At 38.1% G+C, this 15522-nt stretch overlaps 1 long non-coding RNA gene and 1 pseudogene across 2 annotated transcripts in view; both read left to right on the top strand.

Annotated features, from left to right (window-relative positions):
- LOC143145994 (uncharacterized) overlaps positions 1 to 15522 on the top strand; it is a 137959-nt gene that overhangs the window by 28898 nt on the left and 93539 nt on the right. The window lies entirely within an intron of this gene.
- On the top strand, positions 6435 to 6945 carry LOC143146334 (histone-lysine N-methyltransferase SETMAR-like; annotated as a pseudogene).

Raw genomic sequence — 15522 nt, 5'->3', positions numbered from 1 at the left:
GCCTCGTGCTACAGGTCACTCTATTCGTTTTAACAACCGCATTCAAAAGACAAATATAAACATAGGGCGTTCTATTTGTGAAAAAAATTCAGCTGACCTTCTCATCTGAGAAGCGACTCCGTCTAGAAATAAAACGTTGCCAACACACGATGGCGCATACTGTAGTGCACCACTTGTACAAATTTGTCTCCCTAATATATAATATTGTTGCCAAAAAGGAAAGAAAAATGAAATTGGGTGAAAACAAATTTTAAACAGTTTCTTTTTATTCAATTATTGTCGTTTATTCTTTCACGTATTTTCATATTTCATCATACGTAATACTCTTTCTCAATATTCATCTACTTTATATTTTAACTTCTTTGTTCTACATTGATTAATGGAAAAAGGGATCACGAAACAAACAGTTCCAACACGAATAAATTTGGATATCGCTTTTTCCAACTTTTTATCTCGAACTTGAATAATATTAACGGGAATCAACCTTAAGAGACGAATCATTTATATTAAATTAGTAATTAGAAATTATTTTCTTTTCAGATTTCAGAAAATTAAATTCTCAAACTTGAATTTTTATCTCGAACTTGAATAATATCAATGGGAATCAACCTTAAGACACGAATCGTTTATATTAAATTAGTAATTAAACATTTTCTTTCCAAATTTAAGAAAATTAAATTCAACAATTTTTAAATTTCTTTCTTGCACAGTTCTTCATTAATTATAGAATCCCCTCTATGTCCGTTTCTTGGGAAAAGAGGCTAGAAGCAGAGATCGTCAAAGGTAGAAATTAGTAATTAAAAATTTTTTTCTATTTTTTCAAACAATACATAATATTCTTCCTCAACATTCATCTACTTTATATTTTAACTTCTTTGTTCTCCATTGATAAATGAAAGAAGAGATCGCGAATAAATTCGGATATCGCTCTTACTCAACTTTTTATCTCGAACTTGAATACTATCAATGGGAATCAACCTTAAGAGACGAATCGTTTATATTAAATTAGTAATTAAAAATTTTCTTTTCAAATGTAAGAAAATTAAATTCAACAATTTTTCAATTTCTTTCTTGCACAGTTCCTCATTAATTATAGAATCCCCTCTATGTTTGTTTCTTGGGGAAAGAGGGTAAAAGCAGAGATCGTCAGAGGTAGAAATTAGTAATTAAAAATTTCTTTCTATTTCTTCAAACAATACATAATACTCTTCTTCAACATTCATCTACTTTATATTTTAACTTCTTCGCTCTGCATTGATAAATGAAAAAAGAGATCGCGAATAAATTCGGATATCGCTCTTACTCAACTTTTTATCTCGAACTTGAATACTGAATATTGAATCAATGGGAATCAACCTTAAGAGACGAATCGTTCATGGAAAGTTGCACAGTCAGCTGACCGTCTCGCGAGACCCCTACATCGTTCCCTAAACCGGAAATAACTCGAGCAATAAAAAAGAAATGCACCCTCGGTTCCCGCGGGGCCACCGTTCCCGATCGAAATTATTCAAGAGCGAGAAGGGCACAAGGAGCGTGTATTATCGATGAACCGCCGCGGTACGAACGGTGTATTCTTATCAATCACGTTTGACACGAACCAGAAGGATATCGAGTCACGTGCTAGGCGGAGTTTCGTGACCGAAAGCTCGTGTTTCTATTTTGTTCGCCCGATGGTTATCGCGCGCGAGCGAGCGAGCTAGCGAGCGCGAGCGCGCCGCTAGTTTCCGCGTCAGTGAATTTTTAAGATACAAGCCGCGATCTTGCCACACGATTCCCCTGATCGATACGGTCGAACGTGCGACCAGTTACACGAATCTTGCTCGAATCTCCGTGGCTTCGTGAGAAATTTTACCGCTCGTGTCGCTCTCGAATCCCCAACTGACTTCTCTTCGCGAGTGGAGAGACACGCTCCCTTTGACTATCCGCCGCACAGGAATCCACTTTTATCCGCCATCTTTCGCGGAGCGATGATTCTCAAAGCGTTCGAAAAGAACTTGGAACACGGACGGGTAGATAAAATAGAAATCGACGTGAGCGAATTTATACGCTTGTCGATGAGATCAACACGTGTGAGTTTATTTCTTCGCTAACGAGTGGAAAATTAAAGTTAATCGATCGATCGTACGACCAGTTCTCTATTTGACGGAGCGTTCGTGAATTAATTCCTTGGTCTGGTTACGGGAAGAAATTATTTTTCTCGCCCGCGAATAAATAAAATAAAAATTGTCATTAATTCGATCTTCGAGCACCTTCAACTTATTTTCCCACGAAATTCCAACGTTTGGTATTTCGTTGTCAAATTCGTGGCACCGAGAGACAGACTATTGTTCCTTCATTATCGAACGACGATTAATTTTTCCCTCCCCTTCTACCCTTGGTTATCAAAGAAATTACTTTCAGCAGCTACACGAAAATGTTACATCATTCGACGAGAACCGAAAGGTCGATATCACGTGACAGATAGTTCCATTAGCAGGGTGCAGCCACATATTGCACTCCTGACGTTGCACTTTAGAAAAAAGTGCATGCATTACGGGGAGTGTCATTATTATCGAGCCATTCGAATTCCTCTGCTGTCGCGAAAAGTTCCAGTTCGTTCCAATTTCTTCGGTTACTCCATTTTTTTTTTTCTCCTTTTGTTTCTCCATTAACGACCAAATTGGCGGTTTTCTTTCTGCGAGAGAGACCTGAATATTCATCGAAACATTAGAACATCGAAGTACTCGAAATTGATTCGTAATATCGTACGAGTAATTATTCGAATAGTGTATCAGCCCAGCTCGAAAGCTACAAACCATAAAACTCCGCGAAGCATTCGCCACCAGCTCTCTTTCATCCTCTTAGAAGGTTCAGAAACCCTTCTCCCTAGTTTTCGTGTTCCCTTATCCGACTAATAGCTTCCTCTTGTTCCGCGTTTCTCGTCGAGAGGCCAGTTTAGTTTACCCGGACTTCTTTCGAGGTCTTCCTGTTCGCCTTTTTATATTTTCCTGCCGTGTTTCCACCTCCTCTTTACGTACCTCCTTCAGTTTTCTCGGTTTACTTAATATTCTTCGGGAGACTCGCAGAGGCTGTAATTCATGGCCAGTCGACGTATCTCTTCGCCTGGTATTTTATAAATGAAAGGAAGCACTTTGAAGAGCTCCGTTTCGAGACGTCGACTGGATAGATGGCGATGTCGGCTCTGATTCAAGGAACAACGAACCCTTTGCCCGATGACAATTCTATAATTCTTTCAATATTAATCCGCGACTCGGTTCAAACGATCTCAAACCTGCCATGAATTCGTGTTATCCTTGTCTCTGAATATTCATGAATAGATAGTTAACTCGAAACCAATACATTCGTTCCATCAAACTGGAACAAAGAGTATGTAATATCGCCTCTGTTTGAGGAGAAACCTACTACCAATTCGTGTTATCCTTGTCTCTGAATAACCACAAATAGATAATTAACTCGAAACAAATACATTCGTTCCATCAAACTGGAACAAAGAGTATGTAATATTGCCTCTGTCGAGGGAGAAACAAGCTCGTCGGTCATTAGTGTAGGACTTTATTTAGCGCTGGTGTTTATAAAACAAGGGTGAATAAAGTTCTAGGATATACGTGTATTGAATGAGGTAGTAGTAGGAACAAAACATTAACAAAGCACACAACTAATAACTACGCTGACTACACTGACCACGCTGACTTCATTAACTCTACTGATCACGCTGACTCCGCTGATCACGCTGACTCCACTGACCACGCTGACTCTGCTGATCACGCTGACCACTCTGACTACGCTGTGCTTTCTTCACGCGACACGACACGCTTCGACAATTTTCCAACAATGACTACTGCCCTAAACACTTTTCTCTCGCGCCACATAATTAATAACTACATTGATCACGCGAACCAGGCTGACCACCCTAACCATGCTGACTCTGCTGACTCCGTTGACCACGCTGACCGCGCTGACCACGCTGACCACGCTGCCTCCACTGACCTCGCTGACTCCACTGACCACGCTGACTACACTATTCTTATTCTACGCGACACGACACGCTTTGACAATTTTCCAACAATAACTACTGCCCTAAACACTCTTCTCTCGCACCTTATACACTCACACGTATTCATTCCCTTTCATTCTAATCCTTAATCTCCCTCACTCCATGCGTCTGGTCACATACGCCGAAAATTTCCCAGTATGTATGGCGCTATTTCAATCGCTCTTCTTTCACACTTTCACAATCCCTTTCATTCTCACGCATTACCACATTGGTAAACCAATAAAATTTTGTGTCAGCGATTATTGTGTCCGTAGGCGGAGCGCAATACGAACGACACGGTAAAGAACATCGTCGTGAAAGAAGCGACGCTCCGATCGAAAGGTTGAAGGTCCGATTCCGAAAGGTCGCCAGTGCAGTCAGATCGACGTTATAATGTCCTCGCGGCTACCGTGTTCTCCTTTCGCGTCGCATTTCGCCTTTTGCTGCACTGCTTACACAGATTCGTTCAAGTTTCGTTTCATTCCCGGCACGACTGCATCCGTTTCATCAGCTCCGATTTTTCTTCTCCTTCAATTTCGAGCAATCCCCTTCTTCACCAGTTCTTTCACTTGTTTTATGGTGTCGAGCTCCGCTTTTCTTCCGTTCAACCTTTTCCTTCCTCTCTCTCTCTCTCTCTCTCTCTCTATTTATTTATCTATCTATCTATCTATCTATCTATCTATCTATCTATCTATCTATCTATCTATCTATCTATCTATCTATCTATCTATCTATCTATCTATCTATCTATCTATCTATCTATCTATCTATCTATCTATCTATCTATCTATCTATCTATCTATCTATCTATCTATCTATCTATCTATCTATCTATCTATCTATCTATCTATCTATCTATCTATCTATCTATCTATCTATCTATCTATCTATCTATCTATCTATCTATCTATCTATCTATCTATCTATCTATCTATCTATCTATCTATCTATCTATCTATCTATCTATCTATCTATCTATCTATCTATCTATCTATCTATCTATCTATCTATCTATCTATCTATCTATCTATCTATCTATCTATCTATCTATCTATCTATCTATCTATCTATCTATCTATCTATCTATCTATCTATCTATCTATCTATCTATCTATCTATCTATCTATCTATCTATCTATCTATCTATCTATCTATCTATCTATCTATCTATCTATCTATCTATCTATCTATCTATCTATCTATCTATCTATCTATCTATCTATCTATCTATCTATCTATCTATCTATCTATCTATCTATCTATCTATCTATCTATCTATCTATCTATCTATCTATCTATCTATCTATCTATCTATCTATCTATCTATCTATCTATCTATCTATCTATCTATCTATCTATCTATCTATCTATCTATCTATCTATCTATCTATCTATCTATCTATCTATCTATCTATCTATCTATCTATCTATCTATCTATCTATCTATCTATCTATCTATCTATCTATCTATCTATCTATCTATCTATCTATCTATCTATCTATCTATCTATCTATCTATCTATCTATCTATCTATCTATCTATCTATCTATCTATCTATCTATCTATCTATCTATCTATCTATCTATCTATCTATCTATCTATCTATCTATCTATCTATCTATCTATCTATCTATCTATCTATCTATCTATCTATCTATCTATCTATCTATCTATCTATCTATCTATCTATCTATCTATCTATCTATCTATCTATCTATCTATCTATCTATCTATCTATCTATCTATCTATCTATCTATCTATCTATCTATCTATCTATCTATCTATCTATCTATCTATCTATCTATCTATCTATCTATCTATCTATCTATCTATCTATCTATCTATCTATCTATCTATCTATCTATCTATCTATCTATCTATCTATCTATCTATCTATCTATCTATCTATCTATCTATCTATCTATCTATCTATCTATCTATCTATCTATCTATCTATCTATCTATCTATCTATCTATCTATCTATCTATCTATCTATCTATCGATTTATCTATCTATCTCTATCTCAATCTATCGATTTACCTATCTATCTATCTCTATCTTTATCTATCGATTTATCTATCTATTTCTATCTCTATCTATTAATCTATCTATCTATCTAGTGGGCAAAGTAAAAAGTTTTGAGTGTTTTTCGTTAGATGGCTTCAGCGAGCCATATCTCACGATGTATACGTTGCATCTTGTAATTTTATACTGTTACTTAAAGGCGACGTAACGCTTTAATAAAAATTCTCCGACAGTTTTGTGTTCAGTGGATCCAGTTGTATATTAGAGCGTTCCAAAATGGAGATAAAAAGAGAGAAAATTTGATACATTCTTCAGTAACATTACGACCAAGGGAAAAAAGCGGAGCAAGTGGTGAAAAAAATTTGTGCTGTTTATGGACCCAATACAGTATCGAATACAACAGCAAAGCGGTGGTTCCAACGTTTCCGTTCTGGTAATATGGACGTTGAAGATGAGACACTCTCTGGTAGGCCAATCGGCGAAAATGTTGATGAAATCATGGAAATCGTCGAGTCAGACCGGCACGCGAGCACTTGTTCCATTGTCCAGGAACTGAAGATTAGCCAGAAAACCGTTTGGAACCATTTGCATAAGGCTGGTCTCGAGAAGAAGCTCGATGTATGGCTGCCACACGAATCGACGCGAAAGAACCTTTTGGAGCGAATCGATGCCTGGGATTCTTTGCCGAAGCGTAACGAAATCGATCCATTTTTGAAGCGGATGGTGACTAGGGATGAAAAATGGGTCACATACGAGAACAACAGGCGAAAAAGATCGTGGTCCAAGCGTGGTGAGCCGGCTCAAACGTTCGCTAAGCCCGGATTAAAGACCAAGAAGGTTTTACTGTGTGTTTGGTGGGATTGGAAGGGAATCCTCCACTATGAGCTGCTCCCATCGGGCCAATCGCTCAATTCGGACCTATACTGTCAACAACTGACCGGATTGAAGCAGACGATCGACGAGAAGCGTTCAGAATTGGTCAATAGGAAGGTTGTTGTGTTCCATGAAGACAACGCCAGGCCGCACACCTGGAGTCTATATTGCACCTGATGTATAGTCTAGACCTGCCACTGAGCGACTATCATCTTTTCAAGCATTTGCAAAATTTTCTTCAAGATAAAAAAACTGGCCTCGAGAGAGGCTTGCGAAAATGAGCTGGTCAAGTATTTTACCAATAGGGACGAGGAATTGTTCAATTTTGGAATTATGAAATTGTCTTCAAAATGGACAAAAGTTAACGAACAAAACGGCGCATATTTGATCCAAATCCAAAAATTCTAACGTTGTTAATTTCATCGTCGAAATGAAGAGAAAAAACACTCGGAACTTTTTACTTCATGTATTATCTATCTATCTATCTCTATCTATCTATGTATCTATTTCTATCTCTATCTATCTCTATCTCTATCTACCTATTTCTATCTCTATCTATCTATCTATCTATCTATTTCTATCCCTATTTATCTATCTATCTATCTATCTATCTATCTATTTCTATCCCTATTTATCTATCTATCTATCTCTATGCCCCTCCCTCCATCGTGTCTCAGTGCTGAGCTTTCGCCTTTCCGCTGCTCGAAATGTCACGCGTAGGTAGGTAGCCGCCGCCAGCGACTTCCATTTGTATGCCTCGGAGTTGAGCGGTGAGCTTAAAAGCACGGGACGGAAGCGCCGGGCGCGCGTGTGCACCGAGCGGAACCGTGGGCGTTCTTCGATTCGTTATTACACGCCCGGTTCCCTCGGCCACCCCGAGGGATGAAAGATTTCTGGGGATCTGTCCTCTGCATGGCCGCGTCGGGACCTTCTTTATTCGACCGGTGAAATAAAGTGCCAGATCCTCTTGCCTCGAATCCGGAACCGTGGATCCACGGGCGCGGAATTTTTACGGCTAATACTGTTTGCGTTTTTCGATGCGAATCGTACTGTTCGATGAGTCACGGTTGAGGCTGAAAAAATTGGCCGGTCAAGGTTATTATCTTTACTCTGAATTCTTCACACGAGTGGTCAAAACCTCGTTTAAAACTCTGAACCTAGAATCTCGAGCTGTATTTTAATCTTTATAAGTTTAATGGCTAGAGTTCTTTTTCGAAGAGTGTTTTAACGTTTATTCGGAATTGTAGCTAAAGTGAGGGTAGAATAAATTGACCGCTCAAGGTCATTCTCTTTCTATACATTCTTCAGACGAATAGAGTCAGTCTTGAACTGCATTTTTGTCATTCCGTATTTATTATATAGATTGGAGACGGATGTGGGTCAGTTTAAGAAAAGAATTAAGAAATGTATTGTGTCTTCTCAAGGTCTTGGACCGAGCAAAAATTATTTTAGAACGTTCGTATTTCTCGTATTTATGATAACATATTTTTCTCGAGCCGAAACTGGTCTTCTTATCTACTTTCATTACCCAAGGTTGTCGATAGTAACATTTTACGTCGTTCGAAATTACCCGCGCGCCCCTTCGCGATTTTGGGATTTAGTTTCCTCCGCTTGAAATTAGATTGGGTAGGGATATCAGAAAAGAACACTGGTTGGGAGCTACCGCTAAACGGCTGGATAAACATGTAGAGCCGGGAAGGTAAATAAAACCGGTACAAAAACCTCGAAACTATGTAAAATAATGATAAAAAAGAATTTCGACGAGAGGGGAAATGAATAGTTCTTGTCTTGCATAAACTTTATGTAACGTATAATATTTCCATCAATTTTTATGTGTGCATGTATGAATCGCAAAGTATGTGTACCATAAAAGTGTCGATATCGTACTATGAATACAAAATTTAAGAATATCCTTCTCGTGCGTGGCCACGCTTCTTTCGATCGGCAGTGTAAATTATTCCGGCCGCGATTTCACTTTCACACTCGTCTCGTTCTTTCAGAGACAAAGAACGTAGACCCACTCGTGCCTTAGTCCCCTGCGGTGTGGTAGGCGGAGCGAAGAGACAAGTGGTGGGGGTAGCCACTCGGTAACCTTGAGCGGCCAATATTTCCAGCGCCTTCGATTAACAGCGAAACTGGAGCATCGTAGTGGTCGATTCTAAATTTATCCACGCTTGTTTAATTGTCGTTGAACTACCAATTTTGTCGTTTCTACTGCTTGGAAGTTTACGTAACTTTAAACTCGCTCAAAAATGATTTTTTCTCGTCTAGTAAAATAATTTTCGAACGTAACGAGCCTGAAATGACCATCGATTTTAAAAAAATAGTAATCTGGTTCTCGATAAAAATTTCGGTGCATTCGCCTGTTGGAAAGTACCGATCCATGGATACGAATGTCGGAACGCAGTAAAACGACGAACATTTACGCGAATGTCTGGATAAGAGCTTCGAGCAAAGAACCGGAAGGAGGAGGAGGAGGAGGAGGAGGAAGACGCGTCACGATAGAAAAAGCTCGACGCGCTTCGAATTCGTTCGGTTAATCTCGATGCTCTTTCGCGAACATTCCCATACCATTTATAATACGGTGGAAAATATTCGTTGAACGATTCTTCGTTTCGAAATTGTTCCTCAGATATCATTTATCATCTTCAAAGCGGATAAGTGGGTGGAGGAGGTAAATCTCGAAAGGTTAGAATTAATCTTCGGCTTTAATTTATCATTTTTGTTTCGCTTCGAGAAGTAACTGCAAAGAAAAATGATGGAAACTTCGATCTCTTTATTCTAATAATATATAACTTCGATCTTTTTATTTTCTTTGTTTTATCATGAGCGAGAGGTCAGGTAGGCACCTGTGATGCGATTGGACGAAATTTTGAAGCTTCATACAACGATGGTGGTGGAAGATTTATCTCTCGAAGTCACTGCACAGTAATTGAAAATTATACGGAGAGGATCAATGTTCTATCAGTTACATTCTATAGTTTTTATTTTCTTGATCGTAACTAATCGTTTTCAAGATATTCAGTTTCTCGTGTTCTAACCCAAGTTCTTCGTAATACGTACCGTACAATGACTGATATCTCAAGAGTTCAGAGTGTCAACAACTTATTATAGGTGGCCTCAACCTGCATTACCGAAGTACGTATTGAAACGAATGATCGCCATTGACCGTCTATTTTAAAAGCATTCGTCACTTCACGATAGGTATACATAGACACAAAGAACGTAGATTAAACAATGAAGAGTCAAATATTTTTAATCAGATTATTTCACGAATCTATGATATATCTCTCACTATATTTAATATGAATTTTCTTCGATACAAGTTACCGTTAATTACTCGTAACTTCCGAAGAATATTCACTTTCAAGATTTCGTACTATAATATTAGGTTGTTCGGAAAGTCATTTTGTTTTCCAAAATGGAGAATATATAATTTAATAAAATGTTTATACACTCGAAAAAAAAAAACGTGCTTCATTTTCAACCAAACAAACGAAATGATTTTCCGAACGACCCAATAATATTATTAAAATAGAAATTAAATAGAAATAAAATATTATTAAAATAGAAATGAAATAGAAATGAAATAGAAATGAAATAGAAATGAAATAGAAATGAAATAGAAATGAAATAGAAATGAAATAGAAATGAAATAGAAATGAAATAGAAATAAAATATTATTAAAATAGAAATTAAATAGAAATGAAATATTACTAAAATAGAAATTAAATAGAAATGAAATTTTTATTAAAATAGAAATTAAATAGAAATGAAATATTATTAAAATAGAAATTAAGTAGAAATTAAATATTAAACTAGAAATGAAATAGAAATGAAATATTATTAAAATAGAAATTAAATAGAAATGAAATATTATTAAAATAGAAATTAAATAGAAATGAAATATTATTAAAATAGAAATTAAATAGAAATTAAATATTATTAAAATAGAAATTAATTTCATTCTCCAGTTCACTTTGCGTACCATTTGTTGTACATTAATTGTCCCAGTGCATTACAGGGAGGATCTAAAAAAATCTTCAGTGAAATGTTGCCGGTGAAGGAGTAACGAACACCCGTTGTTCAGGTTGTCCCGTTTCCGTTTCGATAATCATTCGACAGCTTGGCCCAGTCGGCGTTCCGTTTGTTCCTTTTAAAATATCCTCCTCCTGCGGGAGGCTTAATTGATCGCTCCGAGGGAAGAAAGAGGAGATTCAGGGCGGATAGTTAGCAACTCGACTTGGGAAACGAGGCCCGATTTGCCACGGAAGATTTAATCGTGTTAATCGGTTCGCGACCACTTAAGCCGCTTCTCGTGAAATTGCCGTTTGCAGAGGGGCTCGGCCAACCTTTTTATCGAGGGAGTCTTTCTTCGAGACGCGAACGATTTATAAATTGAACGGTAATAGGATAGTCGGCCGCCACTCTCCTCGCCTCTGGTACGGTTAGGGAAGCTCGAGTCGTCCTGACTCGGCGGACTTGGTGATTAACACCCAGAAGAATAACGTTGTGCTACTTAACACCCTGTTGGAAACGGTCCAGCAACCTTCGGGTCCAACTAGGTTCTCATCAACGATGCAATTCTTGAGCATCCGTTCCACAGTTTTCAAGCGAGCGCAAAATTTCACTGAGGTAATTTCGAAGCTCGATATACATCTTTGAACCTAGTGTCCATGAGGATTGTCCACTCGAGAAAAATCTCGAGCCACGAATGAAATAACAATATACTTTAGTTTGAATATAAATTTGTATAATAGTAACATTCAGTTTGAATTGAAATCTAGGCACCAAAAGAAAAGGAACAGAAATGAATATTTTATTTATTATTGATCGAATAAAAATTATAATTCAAATTATAGAACATTAGTGTCCATGAGGATTGCCCTGTGATAGCAAGGTACTATTGTCGGAGAAGGGCAAAGTTATTTAGGTGAAAATCTCGAGCGACGAATGAAATAACAATATACTTTATTCCTTATTGGTTTGAATATAAATTTGTATAATAGTAACGTTTAGGTTGAGTTGAAATCTAGGCACCAAAAGAAAAGGAACAGAAATGAATATTTTATTTATTATTGATCGAATAAAAATTATAATTCAAATTATAGAACATTAGTGTCCATGAGGATTGCCCTGTGATAGCAAGGTACTATTGTCGGAGAAGGGCAAAGTTATTTAGGTGAAAATCTCGAGCGACGAATGAAATAACAATATACTTTATTCGTTATTGGTTTGAATATAAATTTGTATAATAGTAACGTTTAGGTTGAGTTGAAATCTAGGCACCAAAAGAAAAGGAACAGAAATGAATATTTTATTTATTATTGGTCGAATAAAAATTATAATTCAAATTATAGAACGTTATTATAGTTTTAACGTTCCTTAAGTTGTTTCGTGCGTGAAATAACATTGAGATCAGGTCGAAATGCAGCACCTGATTGCAGCTCGCCATTGTGCAGTCATTTGTCCCGTTGCGAGGAGAACGGTTTAATTTCCTTGGAAAGAGTAAGAATTTTCACAGATCGTTTTCACCATCCTGCCCTATTTATTTTATATCCGTTCAAGGAAGAGCACACCGATTGTACATTCGATTCTATTTCGGGATTACTTACCTAGGTTTCCGGCCGAGGCGGAAACAGGAGGCAGTTGGAACGAGTTTCGGCACGGAACTTCTCTCGGCACGCAGAATAATGGCGGACGAAAATCGTCCCGCGGGCGGAGTTTCGAAATTCATCGGGCAAAAACCGAGCCGCGAAGTAGGGGACAAATTAGCTGCTTAACTCGAGTTCGCTAATTTCCGCGCGACCGTCCATTAATTAATCCGACGACGGCTTTAAATAGTTTAAATACCGCGGTGAACTGTACGAGAGGAAGAAGTAAGGGGAAAGAGGACGATGGTGGGGGATTGGTTGGTTGGTTGGGAAGAGGGGGGCGTTGCGAGATCCTGGTTTCACGGAAACCCGGATACCGAGGGTCGACTCGTCGAAATTCAGCGTACGAGGGTCGGAAAGTCCTTGGTATTCTACGGGAGTAACCATGAATATTGGTTAGGTACGTGTTCAACCTACCGCAACCTAGCGGATACGTCACTTCCGGCTAGCCGCCGATTTTCCTATATCGAAATCCGAGAAATCCTCCCCCTGACCCTCCACATACCGCGCGCCTTCTCGTTCGTACAGACTCCATTTGTGGGGGCCCTAGTCGACGATTAATGGTAGGGATCGGTTAATACTTGATAGATTTCCCTTCGAGGGAGGGAGGGATTAATTAGAACTGAAACCGAATGCTACGTCGAGTACTGCGAATATGCTTGAAATATCTGGGTATTCGAATATTCGAGTATTTAAATACTATGATTCTAATACTCGAGTATTGAGTACTCTAGTACTCAATACTCGAGTATCATTACTCGAATATTAATCATTGAACAGGAAAGTATGTAAATTAACAAAGAATTCTTCGAATCGTAACGTTCTACAGGATCTAAAAATTGTTGCATGAACACTGATATAGCATTGCACTAGGTATAAGATTGAAATACCTGGGTACTCGAATATTCGAGTATTCAAGTACCATGAATTCCAATACTCAAGTATTTGAGTATCATTACTCGAATATTACTCATCGAATAGGAAAGTATGTAAATTAACAAAGAATTCTTCGAATCGTAACGTTCCACAGGATCTAAAAATTGTTGCAAATGTTGATATAGCATTGCACTAGGTATAAGGTTAAAATACCTGGGTATTCGAATATTCGAGTATTCAACTACCATAATTCCAATACTCAAGTATTTGAGTATCATTACTCGAATATTACTCGTCGAATAGGAAAGTATGTAAATTAACAAAGAATTCTTCGAATCGTAACGTTCCACAGGATCTAAAAATTGTTGCAAATGTTGATATAGCATTGCACTAGGTATAAGGTTAAAATACCTGGGTATTCGAATATTCGAGTATTCAACTACCATAATTCCAATACTCAAGTATTTGAGTATCATTACTCGAATATTACTCATCGAATAGGAAAGTATGTAAATTAACAAAGAATTCTTCGAATCGTAACGTTCCACAGGATCTAAAAATTGTTGCAAATGTTGATATAGCATTGCACTAGGTATAAGGTTAAAATACCTGGGTATTCGAATATTCGAGTATTCAACTACCATAATTCCAATACTCAAGTATTTGAGTATCATTACTCGAATATTACTCATCGAACAGGAAAGTATGTAAATTAACAAAGAATTCTTCTAATGGTAACATTCCACAGGATCTAAAAATTGTTGCAAGAATACGGATATATCATTGCTCTAGGTATTGTGTTATATCGGAATAGGTGGGACGATAGTAGAGAAACGAAGAGTGACGTACGAATTTATTATGAATGCGAGGCTCGCGAGTGAGTCTACGAAGTTCGAACCGGGTTTGTATACGTGTGTTATCATCTGACTGAGGGCAGAATTATGAATGGTTTCTTGTGTAAGTGTTGGCAGATAATACGTTGCGCGAGCGTGAGAATTGAAAGCATGTGATTGAATGTAGTACGAAGATTTGCAAGATTCGCGAGGGGTCGGAGTGGGTGTTGTTACTTCCGACGTACGTTTACATATCATCTAAGTGGACGAGTCTGTTGCGTCAGAATTTCTTACGTCGAATATTTTTTTTTCTTCCTTCATGCCGTTTTCTTGCGCGTCATCGATAATGGAGAATTGATTGATACGACAGCGTGGTTCGTAAATTATTTTCGCGTTCCTCTGTGTTTATCCCTTACAAACACACGGAAACACATCGAGTTCGACGTTGATTGAATCGCGACGAGATCATCGTTGCCTTTTTTTTTGCCTGTCGAAATTTAGATCGTTTTTTTTTCTCATTTTTAGCGATGTTAAGTTCAAGACGTACGTCGCGACGGATCGATGGTCGATGCACTCGAGTTCAATTCCTACGGAATGCGAATTCGAGTGTTCGAATAATAAAGTATTTGAGTATTCGAATGGTATTTGAATTATATTCAAAAGAATAGTTTAATCACCGATGTGTATCCGAAACACAGTGTCGACTTACCTTCGGATGGATTTCAGGATATCGGGAGAGCAGAGTTAAAGAAAGAAAATTGATTGGAAATTTATTTAAAGACAATGCGCGTGATCGGTAAACACGATTCCATTGGACACGCGGTGAGCGGATTAATTTTTAATCTATTTCCGTCTGAAACATCGATTGCTTTTGTTTGCCGAACAATACCGTTATCGCGATTCAGAAAATCCACTACATGTATAAATCGTCGTGTATTATTCCCCGGGATGGGGTGGGGGTGGGGGGAGAAGGGGTGGTGGAACGAGCACGGGAGGAAGAAAAACACACTGCTCTCCATTGTGCCCCGTAAAATCGATTGTTTCGGGTAACAGGAACTCGGCCAGCCATTATTGTTGCTAGCGAAAAACGATGCCGCCTCTGGTCCGCGTTTCGTTCTATCGTTCATTAACGAAGAACGACTCAATGTCTTCTAACGGTGTTGTGCTAAGCGAAACGGAAACGATTCTATTTGTACCTCGAATTTTGGGACAGTGGCAGACAATG

This window comes from Ptiloglossa arizonensis, chromosome 4 (genome assembly GCF_051014685.1).
Source record: "Ptiloglossa arizonensis isolate GNS036 chromosome 4, iyPtiAriz1_principal, whole genome shotgun sequence".
NCBI classification, from domain to species: domain Eukaryota; kingdom Metazoa; phylum Arthropoda; class Insecta; order Hymenoptera; family Colletidae; genus Ptiloglossa; species Ptiloglossa arizonensis.
This window is presented reverse-complemented; position numbering and strand designations above follow the sequence as displayed.